Here is an 11,470-nt window from a genome sequence, read left to right as displayed (position 1 = left end):
TATAGATTCTGGGAGCTAGGAGAGGGCTATTGAGGTGCGATTTTCGCCCACACGATCGCGATCCAACGACGAAGAGCATGAAGGGGGTTTAGATGGGCTAGTGGGCTGTTGTGGAGGGGTTCTAGGATGCAAAGAGAGAGAGAGAGAGAGAGGTCCAGCAGTTAACGCGGTTAACCGCTGGGGTATCAAACGACCTCCAAATGGAACGAAATTTGACAGACGGCCTACCAGTGATGTACCAAGGCCACTCGACAAATCTCGGCCCATTCCAAGAACGTTTATCTCCCGCTCACGAAACGAGATCTGGAATGTGCGGCGGGTGCATGTGAGAGTGTCAGATTCCAAAACGGACAACGGAGAAAATGACCGGATGCAGGAGACGAACACGAATGCAAATGAGATGCACATGATGACATGAGATGAAATGCAAGACATGAATAAAATTCAATAACGAGGAAAGAACCCAACCACGGATGATGTAACATATAACATTGCCGGAAATGGCAAGAGTTGGAGGTACAATATGGAATGTTACATCCGGGACGTTACTTATAGTGCATAAGTTTGATCAATGATAATTTCAATCACTTTTCCTAGCATCATAACAGTAACTCTTTCTCATAAAACTCATCATGATAAAGTAGCAATCAATTCACATGTTAAGGTTCAAACAATGAATTCTCTTGAAGCTCAACAACCTATATTCTTAGTCACAAACAATTGCAATTCAACTTATTCAACAGTCTAAGTAAGAGCTCCACATAGTCAATCATCATATAGTCTTCCATGATTGCTAGTACTCAAAGCATATTCTTAGAACAAATGGCATCCATCGAACACAGAAAATGATAGGGGCTTAATATTTTGCCTCCCAACTCATTTATCATAGAGATAATTGTCAACAATAATAAATCATGATCAAATATTTGACTGGTCATATGTGCCTAGATCCCCACCACATGATGCTTGCCAACTAGGGAATAACTGAGGTTGATATGAGAATGCATACTATTGACTCTTTGCATAAAAGTACTGAAAAGTAAAAGATAGGCCCTTCGCAGAGGGAAGCATAGGTTGTCATGCGCTTTTTATTTGGATGCCCAAGCTCTTAATGCAAATGAACGTCACGTTATATTGCCCATTATGATAGCAACCTTTATTATGCAATCCGTCGCTTTTATTACTTTGCCATCACAAGTTCGTACAACGCTCAATTTTCCCTTACAATAAAAGACCAAACATATTTAGGAGCAATTTTTATTGCTTTATGCACCGATGACAACTTACTTGAAGGATCTTATTCAATCCATAGGTAGGTATGGTGGACACTCATGGCAAGAAATTGGGTTTATAGGTTTTTGGATGCACAAGTAGTATCTCTACTTAGTACAAATTTTGGCTATCAAAACATCCTAGGAAAACACCACATGTTGGAGGATCCATAACAATATAACTTCTATGCAAATATACCCAAACATAACTCATTACGTTGTCTTCCTTTTCCAACTTCCAGTAATTTGCTCGAGTTTGAAAATAACTAATGTGTATTCACAATCATAGAAGATGTCCAAGATAATATTTTTGCATGTAATATTTCTCTTCCTTGTAATCATTCATGAATTGCTTGTATGACCAATATTGTGATTGTCAACTTCGAAAGATTTCACTTTCTAAACCCAATGTGAAGCTACCACTAGGCATGATATAATTTCAACTTCATGATATTCAATTCATTCAACAATTTACTCATAGGATATAAGTGAAACACAAGAGTAAATGACAAGCTACTAGAAAAAGATATAAGTGAAGATCAAGCAAGTAGTTAAGTAAATAAGTAGCTAATTGTGGACTCTCTATTATTTAAAAGCTTTCATATTTAAGTATTTTATTAAAACAGAAAGGAAAACAAAATAAAATGAGATTCCAAGAATAGCACAACTCATGTGAAGAAGCAAAAACTTAGGCTCAATCGATACAAACCGATAATTGTTGATGAAGAAAGGTGGGATGCCTACCGGGGCATCCCCAAGCTTAGATGCTCAAGACTTCTTGAAATATTATCTTGGTATGCCTTGGGAATCCCCAAGCTTGACCTTTTGTGTCTCCTTAATTCCTTTTATATCACGGTTTCCCTAAATCTCAAAAACTTCATCCACACAAAACTCAACAAGAACTCATGAGATAAGTTAGTATAAATCAATGCAAGACCTTATCATTCTCTACTGTAGATAATCACTAAAATTATTATTTAACATTTCATACTAAATGCCTCTGCATATTTAATACTCCCATCCTCAAATAGAAGCATTAAACAAGCAAACATATGCAAACATAACATCAATCTGCCAAAACAGGACAATCTGTAATGGATGAAGAGGTATCCATACTTATTTAACTCAAAAAATTCTGAAACTTTACCACGCTGTAGAAAATTTATCATAACTTATTGTTCAAAAAAATTCAACATTTTATCACATTCTGACTTTTCTCGGGAATTTTTGCAACTGCGACAAACTTTCTGTTTTGAAACAGCAACTCATATACTTGCAAAATAAGCATGGTAAAGGTTATCTTTGCCACTTTTATTGAAATAAAAGATACAAAACATTATTCTAAATAACAGAAAGCAAGTCAAAACAAAATAAAATGACGCTCCAAGAAAAATTCATATCATGTGACAAATGAAAATGTAGCTCCAAGTGAGATTACCGATAATGTTGGAGACGAAAGAGGGGATGCCTTCTGAGGCATCCCCAAGCTTAGTTGCTTGGATCTTCCTTGAATAATACCTTGGAGTGCCTTGGGCATCCCCAATCTTAGGGTCTTGTCACTCCTTATTCTCCTCATATCGATATGTCACCCAAAACTTGAAAACTTCAATCACACAAAACTTAACGGAACTTCTTGAGATGGGTTAGTATGATAAAGACAAATAATTCACTCTGGTACTGTCAAAGACAAGATTCATAATTGTTCTCACACAATTCCTACTGTACCTCATCATTTCCACAATTTATATTGAGCAATATAAGCGATAGAAACTAGAAAACAAGCAAACTATGCATTGAAAACAGAATCTGTCAAAAACAGAATAGTCTGTAGTAATCTATACTCCAACCATACTTATGTAACTCCAAAAATTCTGAGAAATTAGGAAAATTTAGGAAATTTGTATATTAATCCTCTATAAAAAATTCAGATAAAAATCACCTTCCAGTGAAATTTTAAAATTCCTGGACTGAGCGCAAAAGTTTCTATTTTTGCACAGAATCAAGTCAAGTATCATCCACACTATCCCAATGGCTTTACTTGGCACTTTATTGAAACAAAAGCTATAAAACATGATTAATATAGTAGCCTAATCATGTGAAAACACAAAAATAGTAGGGGTAAATGTTGGGTTGTCTCCCAACAAGCGCTTTTCTTTAATGCCTTTTAGCTAGGCATGAAGAGTTCAATGATGCTCGCATAAAAGATAGAAATTGACACATAACAAGAGCATCATGAAGCATATGAATAGCACATTTAAGTCTAACCCACTTCCTATGCATAGGTATTTTGTGAGCAAACAACTTATGAGAACAAGAATCAACTAGCATAGGAAGGCAAAATAAGCAAAACTTCAAGATTTTCAACACATAGAGAGGAAACTTGATATTATTGCAATACTTACAAGCATATGTTCCTCTCTCATAATAATTTTCAGTAGCATCATGAATGAATTAAACAATATAGCTATCACATAAATCATTCTTTTCATGATCCACAAGCATAGAAATTTTATTACTCTTCGCATAAGCAAATTTATTCTCATGAATAGTAGTGGGAGCAAACTCAACAAATACCTATCATGGGATTGAAAATTCAAATCATGATGACAAGTTTCATGGTTATCATTATTCTTTATAGCATATATGTCATCAGCATAATCATCATAGATAGCAACTTTTTTTTCATAGTCAATTGAAACCTCTTCCAAAATAGTGGATTCATCACTAAATAAAGTCACGGCCTCTCCAAATCCACTTTCATAATTATCACAATAAGATTCAATACCCTCCAAAATAGTGGGATCATTAGTACCTAGAGTTGACACTCTTCCAAACCCACTTTCATCAATATAATCATCATAAGTAGGAGGCATTCTATCATCATAGTGAAATTTGTCATCAAAACTTGGGGGACTAAAAATATCATCTTCATCAAATATAGCATCCCCAAGCTTGTAGCTTTGCATATTATTAGCATCATGGATATTCAAAGAATTCATACTAACAACATTGCAATCATGCTCATCATTCAAAGATTTTTTGTCAAACATTTTATAGATATCTTCTTCTATCAATTGAGAAAAAAATTCCTTTCCATCATTTTCACAAAAGACATTATAAAGATGAATGATATGATGCAACCTCAATTCCATTTTTTGTGGTTTTCTTTTATAAACCAAACTAGTGATAAAACAAGAAACTAAACTATTCAATTGCAAGATCTAAAGATATATGTCGGTGTCAAAACCGGCGGATCTCGGGTAGGGGGTCCCGAACTGTGCGTCTAGGCGGATGGTGACAGGAGACAAGGGACACGATGTTTTTACCCAGGTTCAGGCCCTCTCGATGGAGGTAAAACCCTACTCCTGCTTGATTAATATTGATGATATGGGTAGTACAAGAGTAGATCTACCACGAGATCAGAGAGGCTAAACCCTATAAGCTAGCCTATGGTATGATTGTTGTGATTGTGTCCTATGGACTAAACCCTCCGGTTTATATAGACACTGGAGGGGGCTAGGGTTACACAGAGTCGGTTACAAGGAAGGAGATCTACATATCTGTATTGCCAAGCTTGCCTTCCACGCCAAGGAGAGTCCCATCAAGTCTTCAATCTTGTATCTTCATAGTCCAACAGTCCGGCCAAAGGTTATAGTCCGGCTGTCCGGATACCCCCTAATCCAGGACTCCCTCAGTAGCCCCTGAACCAGGCTTCAATGACGACGAGTCCAGCGCGCAGATTGTCTTCGGCATTGCAAGGTGGGTTCCTCCTCCGAATACTTCATAGAAGATTTTGAACACGAGGATCGTGTCCGGCTCTGCAAAACAAGTTCCACATACCACTGTAGAGGGAGAGAGTAACATTTCCACAAATCTAATCTGCTGACATATTCGGCAGCGTGACATCACACCATAGCCAAGCCTTTATTCGAATCATTTTTTACTGTCCCACCTCAGCGCGTTTTGCGAGGCAGTTTCCTTGGCACGTCTTATCAAAGCAGAGATCGTGTCCCCTTATCACGGGATTCTCATCAATACGGGCGCGGGTAACCCAACCGTGCCATTGATTACGACGCTTGGGGGATAAGCGAGTTTTACCAGGCTGGTGGGGACGCATAGTTTCGTTCGCCCATATAAAGGGATAAGGATTCACCTTTTCATCCACGCCTTCTTCCTCCTCTGCTCATCCATTTTCGCACACTCGAGCTCCAGCGCCCAAGTCCGCACTTCCCACCTCAACCCTCTCCAACCATGTCCGGAGCAGGAGGCAGGTGGATGGTCTCCTCCGTCATGGAGGGACACATCAAGAAGCTGAGGAGAGCCGGATACCTGCCCGACGACATCGCGCACTAGCTCCCAGATGAGGGGCAGCTCATCCCCACCCCAGGCCCCACGAGAGGGTAGTGTTCCTTACCCATTTCCTCCGCGGATTGGGATTCCCTCTCCACCCATTCGTCCGGGGGCTCATGTTCTACTACGACCTGGATTTCCACGATCTGGCCCCGAACTTCATCCTCAACATCTCGGCGTTTATCGTCGTGTGCGAGGCCTTCTTCCGCATCAAGCCCCACTTCAGCTTATGGCTGAAGACCTTCAATGTCAAGCCAAAGGTAGTGAGCGGCCGCCAGGCGGAGTGTGGAGGCGCCATGGTGGGCAAGATGCCCAACGTCACATGGCTCGAGGGCTCCTTCGTGGAGACCATAAAGGGGTGGCAATCGAGGTGGTTCTATATCACCGAGCCACGTGACCCCGAATGGGCAGCGGCCCCCAAGTTCCGATCTGGCATCCCCACGCGGCTCACCTCCTGGCAAGAGAAGGGCTTGTCCTGGGGTAGTTCGGAAGAGCTGACTGGACTCCAAACATGTATCCAAAACATGGTGAGCAAGAAGCTCAAACTCGTCAACGTAGTCCAGGTCATGCTCATCTGTCGGATCCTCCCGTGTCAACGACGGGCTTTCAACTTGTGGGAGTTCGACCCGGCCCAGCACCAAACTCTGAACAGGCTCTTCGACACAACACACGAGGATGCCTGGAAGGTGCTATTCAAGGGCGCCGAGGTTCCCCCTCCCACTACCGAGGATCGCGGATTCTACGCGTAGCGCCAAGCCAGCGCGGTAAGCTGTTTTTACCTCTTACAGGATACTTGTTTTTCATAGTTTGACTCTATGCGGGATCTAAGCTCCCGTACCTTTGACAGGACTGGCAGGAGATGGCCGGACAGATCGACTGTCCGGCTCCTTTACCCGAAGGCCCAGCAGACACCCGCTTGGCGGAGCTGCTGGTTCCGGCACCTTACGTGGTGCCGGAGAAGAAGGCCAAGAAGAAGGCCACGGGAACCCGAAAGCGTTCCCGGCACCCGGTGGTGTCGGACTCGTCGTCCGATGACTCCGAGGTGCACTCCTCCCATGAAGATGAGGAGGAGGAAAAAGAGGCTTCTTCCCCTCCAGCAGGGGGAGAAAAAGAAAAGGAAGGCCTCCCCAACGGGAGAGGCCGGAGGGTCCAAGAAGGGAAGGACCCTTCCTCCGAACTACTCCACCAACGCCACCGACGGCGAAGAGGAGTGGCCGCCCAGGGCCAAGCCCCTGGCGAAGTCGTAAGTATTCGGACACCAGAGTGACTCGTAGTGTTCCTTTATTGCACAACTTCTCCTAACGCCGAATATAATCATGCAGTCCGCCTCGAGCCCAAGTCGACATATCGTCGAGTGGTTCCTTGGATTCGTCGGATGTGAATAGCTTTTCGCTTCCGACCGCTTCCACCCCTCGCCCTACAGATAATGCCGAGGTGCTGTCCCAAAGGGTTCCAAACCGAGGGGAGGTGGTCCTGGAGGCGCCACAAGGCGACCTTCCGGACTGCAGGCACAAGGGGAGCAAGGCTCCCAAGGGCTCCTAGTCCGGCCGTGGGCCGAACATCGCACCGGAACCTTCAGTGGTTCCGGACACCGGCAGGCGCCCCCCCACTAAGAAGGGCAAGCCTACCGCGCCGGTGACCTCCGTCCAACCGGAGGCATTGGATAACTTACTGGAGGTGCTTAACGGCGCCTCCATCGACGAGGAGCACCACACTATTATGAGTGCGGTGATCCAGAAAGTTCAGTCCGTCAAGAGCGGGCTGACTGAAGCCTGTGCCAGCCTTCTAACATGCTTTGAGGTATGTAAAAAATATATGAAAATATTACCGCATAGACAGTAGCCCCCGATGCTCTGTTTGGTGTTCACAAAGAAAAGCCGAATAGAGGATCTAATAATAAACACAGGAGTCTAACATAAGTATGTCAATATGGGTATGCAGGCTGCGCTGCTGACCTCTGCCGCACTGACTGCGGAGGTCGATGCATTGAAGCATAGCCTTGAGCGGTCTGAGAAGGAGCTCGGCCTTGCCAAGAAGCAGCTCGAGGAGAAAGAAGGTAAGTGATACCTTGTGTAAGTATATTAAAAAGATGTGGTTGCGAAAAAAATGACAGGATCGTTACTGGTGCGCTAGGGGCCACGACCGAGGTGGCGACCCTAAAGCAAGCGCTTACCGAGGCCGAGAACAAGGCGGCCACGGAGTGCACCGAGCGGGAGAAACATGAGGCACGGGTTGGCGAGGTGCAGCAAGAGCTCCATGCTCTCGTGAAGAAGCATGAGACTTTGGAGCTTGACTCGAAGACTTGAGAGTCCGAGCTCGCTGCGGCCCTCGAAAGCACCAAGTCTGCCAAGGCCGAAGCCCAAAAAGCCCTCCAGGAAATTGAGGCGATGAAGAATATAGCGGTGGGTAAGGCATTCATTATGCAAAGCAAGCACGTGAAAGTGAATTACTTGTTACTTACCCGAGTCCGGAGCTCTCCAGGAGCATTCGCAGATTTGCCCCGCAGCGTGTCAGATGCCGCCGCCTACTACTGGGCCGAGGAAGGGAGCTCGACGGAGAAGGTGTTCTGGTCTCAGTATGCTGAGACCAGACACCTGGTGCCCTTGAGCGACCAGCTGAAGCAATTGGTCGTGCTCCATAAGGTGGCCGAATAGGCCATGAAGGGTCTTATAGTTCGGCTGTGGCCTGGAGAGGCCATGCCTGGGAGCTACTTTGGGCTGGTGAGGCGGCTAGCGGATGCCTGTCCGTGGCTTGAGGTGATCAAGCGCTTCGTCTGCATCGAAGGTGCCCATAGGGCGCTTGCCCGTGTTAAAGTTCACTAGGGCAAGATGGATGATGAGAAGCTGGTGACGGACGGGCCACCGCAGGGCAAGGAGCATCGCCGCCCTGAGATGTACTATGAGGGCGTCCTGAAGGGTGCCCGCCTTGTGGAGGATGAATGTTCCAAAGATGTAATATTTGAGTAAACTTGCTCGTGTTATCCTGTACGCTGAAAACTTGTTCATACGCGCTGTGCAACGCTTGTTTGAATTTAAAATATTACCTTCTATACGACCGTTTATTAAATCTAAGAGATGGCGAGTCGTCGGCTTCTTCCCCCATGCCACGAGTGCTGGGGTGTTCGGGATAAACCCGAGCACTCCTTTTCCCATTCTTGGGTCCTTCGAGGGAGGTGCTCAGCACAACGAACAAGGCAATCAGACTATAATGCGTTATCACTCTCACTTAGCCAGAGAATTCTATAATTTTAAATTTTGGCGAAGCCCCTAGTGTTCGGAGGACCGAGTTCGGGGCGCTATACACGCCTAGGCCGGACAAAGTCGGCTCCTCGCCCTAAGCGGCATAAGTCTTTAGGGACTCGAAACCTCTCGTACAGCGACCAGCTCTCGCCCTATCATGACAGTCAGTTTTAGCTTTCTCTACTGAGGTGCTTAGCCCAGCTGAACCGGGGCACAATCGCAGTAGTTCTCCCAGTGCTACCTTAGCCGATATAGCGGAACGTAAGGTACCAAAACATGGGAGCCGGGCAAACCCAACTATTGACCAAAGACATGATTCGGAGCTGATGCATATAATGCTATAAGTTCGGGGTGCCGCACTTGTGAAAGTGTTTGGACTTCTCACACCATATTGTGGGGTACTTAAGCCCCTGGTGTATTGGCCGTACCAAAGTGTACGGTTGCAAGGTGTCATTAATGAACACATATATAAAAGAAAAATGCAAAAACAGACTGAAGCTATGCATTGTTTATTCGAAAAGATGCATTGAAGCAAAACGATACAAGTAGTGCGATAAGCAGAAAATGGGACTATTTGACATGCCTCTTCCAAGGGTAAGCTGTGGAATGGTAGTGAAAGCGGGTATTTTGCTCGTTATAGAGACCACCTGGGAGTTCCATGATGCGACGTAGCTTCCGGCCCCCTGGTCCTTGCATCGTGTGTTCGGCGATTATATTACCGGACAGGGCTTCCAGAGAGTGAAGTCCTGGAAGAGAAAAACAATAACAAAGTAGGGAGCCCCTAGTGCGGTTGAGCCGCGTTTCGAGGCATGCCGTAGTCGTGCCCCTCCCCTGTGCCCATGGTATTTTTAATGCGTAATTGTGTACACGTGGCACGTGTGTCGCCATTTGGATGGGGCTGGGGTAGGGGCCGCATTGCTATGCGAGCTCAGAACGTGCCAGGCGGTCCTGTTGCAGATTACTTGGGGCACGCTTGACGGTGTCCGGACGTCTGATCACCGGACTGGAGAATTGCCTTGATAGGCTGCTTTGCACTTCTGCTGCGAGGGCCGCAGTGTGGTCCTCAGTTCGGAGAGAGCGCTCTGTGTTTCCATTGACTGTGATGACCCCCCGAGGTCCTGGCATCTTGATCTTGAGGTATGCGTAGTGCGGCACCGCATTGAATTTTGCAAATGCGGTTCGTCCGAGCAGTGCGTTATAGCCACTGCGGAACGAGACTATGTCGAAGTTTAACTCCTCGCTTCATAAATTATCCGGGGATTCGAAGACCACTTCTAGTGTGACTGAGCCTGTGCAATGGGCCTCTACACCTAGTATTACGCCCTTAAAGGTCGTTTTTGTGGGTTTAATCCTTGAGGGATCTATGCCCATTTTGCGCACTGTGTCCTGATAAAGCAGGTTCAAGCTGCTACCGCCGTCCATAAGGACTCGAGTGAGGTGAAATCCGTCAATGATTGGGTCTAGAACCAATGCGGCAAATCCGCCATGGCGGATACTAGTGGGGTGGTCCATGCGATCGAAAGTGATCGGGCAGGAGGACCATGGGTTGAACTTTGGGGTGACTGGCTCCAACGCGTATACGTCCCTTAACGCACGCTTCCGCTCCCTCCTGGGGATGTGGGTTGCGTATATCATGTTCACCGTCCGCACTTGTGGGGGAAACCCCTTCTGTCCTCCAGTGTTCGGCGGTCGGGGCTCCTCCTCGTCGTCGCTATGTAGCCCCTTGTCTTTGTTTTCGGCATTTAACTTGCCGGCCTGCTTGAACACCCAACAATTCCTGTTGGTGTGGTTGGCTGGCTTGTCAGGGGTGCCATGTATCTAACACGAGCGATCGAGTATACGGTCCAAACTGGACGGGCCCGGAGTGCTTCTTTTGAATGGCTTTTTCCGTTGACCGGGCTTAGAGCCTCTGAATTCGGCATTAACTGTCATATCCTCGGTATTGTCGCTGTTAATGCGGCGCTTGTGCTTGTTGTGACGTGACCTGCCATTGCTGTCCTTGGTATCCGAATTACCAGGGCTCTTTGACATGTTATTTCTACGAGCTAGCCAGCTGTCTTCTCCTGCGCAAAAGCGGGTCATGAGTGTCGTGAGGGCTGCCATAGATTTCAGCTTTTCCTGTCCAAGGTGCCGGGCAAGCCACTCGTTGCGGATGTTATGCTTGAAAGCTGCTAGGGCCTCTGCATTTGGACAGTCGACGATTTGATTTTTCTTAGTTAGGAACCGTGTCCAGAATTTCCTGGCCGATTCCTCTGGCTGTTGAATTATGTGGCTCAAGTCATCGGCATCTGGTGGTCGCACATAGGTGCCCTGGAAGTTGTCAAGGAATGCGGCTTCCAGGTCATCCCAACAACCTATGGATTCTGCTGGCAAGCTGTTGAGCCAATGCCGGGCTGGTCCTTTAAGCTTGAGTGGGAGGTATTTGATGGCGTGTAGGTCGTCACCATGGGCCATGTGGATATGAAGGAGATAGTCCTCGATCCATATCGCGTGATCTGTCGTACCATCATATGATTCGATATTCACGGGTTTGAAACCCTCTGGGATTTGATGATCCATTACTTCAACTTTGAAGCATAATGGGTGTGCGGCGCCTCTGTACTGGGCTAT

Source organism: Triticum urartu, chromosome 4 (assembly GCF_003073215.2).
Source record: "Triticum urartu cultivar G1812 chromosome 4, Tu2.1, whole genome shotgun sequence".
Taxonomy (NCBI): Eukaryota; Viridiplantae; Streptophyta; class Magnoliopsida; order Poales; family Poaceae; genus Triticum; species Triticum urartu.
This window is presented reverse-complemented; position numbering follows the sequence as displayed.